Source organism: Fukomys damarensis, unplaced genomic scaffold, assembly GCF_012274545.1.
Source record: "Fukomys damarensis isolate Sample0158 unplaced genomic scaffold, DMR_v1.0_HiC HiC_scaffold_39, whole genome shotgun sequence".
Taxonomy (NCBI): Eukaryota; Metazoa; Chordata; class Mammalia; order Rodentia; family Bathyergidae; genus Fukomys; species Fukomys damarensis.
This window is the reverse complement of record NW_022900951.1, coordinates 337,624-338,986: the sequence shown is the minus strand read 5'-3', so window position 1 is coordinate 338,986 and position 1,363 is coordinate 337,624.

Genomic DNA, 1,363 nt, shown 5'->3' with positions numbered 1-1,363 from the left:
GCCCCCCCACTCGGCCCTCGCGCACCATGGGGTACCGCGGGGGGCAGGGGGTCCCCAAGGGGGCAGCCACCCAGGACTACGCGGGGAAGCAGTCGGGAAACAGGGGGTCCTGGGGCAGCTCCTTTCGCACCCCAAGACGCCCGCCCCGGGGTGACAACCGGAGAGACAGAGAGAGAGAGACAGAGAGACACCGGCAGGGGTGTGACAGGTAGACAGACACTACGTGGCTAAGTAGACCAAAGGATGGACGGACAGACAGACAGAGATGGCAGGTCGGTGGAGGGTGGGCGGATGGGAGATGGGCGGAGGACGGGGCAGGCGGGCCCCACACCGAGGACAACGCGGTCTGTCCTGCCGGCCGCCGGAGAGGGCTGGACCGAGCGGGCACCGCGGGCGGCTCCTGGCTCCCCTCGGGGCCAGCGCCCCCCTCCAGCGTCCCGAGGGCTCAGCCTCGCCCCGGGGAGCCCCAGGCCCCCACCCAAGGGCTGATTCTTCCCCGGCAGCCGCACAGCTGAGCTCCGGGGTCCCCCAGATGAGCGTCCGTCCCCATTGTCGCTGGCCGGCCCAGCCCGACACTTCTCTGCACACGAAAGCAGCTGCCCACGTGGAAGAGGCCCACGTGGCAGGGACACCCGGGCGACATCGCGCCGGGGCAGCATACTTGGGAGACACGGGGACCCCAGGTGCCAGCTCCGCCCCCCCCTTGCTCCCAGCCACCAAGCCGCGAGCAGATTGACTCCAGCACGCGAGCCTCCGTGATGCCCGAAGTCCCCGAGCCACGGGCTGCCCCCCAACACCGCTAGGCGATGAGCCTTTCCTCTGTAGGACCGGGCGGCGTAGACGCTGGCCCAGTGCTCCAGGCACCTAGGATAACAGGTACACGGGACAGGCTCCTAGCACCCGACACCGGGGCCCCTCTGGGCCACCTCTCAAGCACCCACAACGTTCATTCCACGAGACGGAGCGAGCCAAACTCTCTGAAACCACAGCCCAGTTCAACCTCTGCCCCTCCAGACTGACATCTTTAATCCCAGCAACAACGGACCAACTCGCCAGCTTCTCTGGTGCTTTGCACTGCGACCCAGGACCCTCTTCACACATCCGTGGGCCGGTTTTCATTCTTGACTTGAAGACGGAGTCTCACGAACTCACCGAGCCGCCCAGGCTGGACTTAAACCTGAGATCTTCCTGCCTCAGCCTCCCAGAGTACTGGAGTGACAGGCATGCACCTCCAAGCCCAGCACAACTCAAAGTTCTGGAAAATGTTTCTTTAAACAAAAAAACATCAGGACTGGAGATTTAGCTCAGCAGTTCGGTGGCCTGCCTTGCAAGCGCAAGGACCCGAGTTCAATCCCCGGTACCA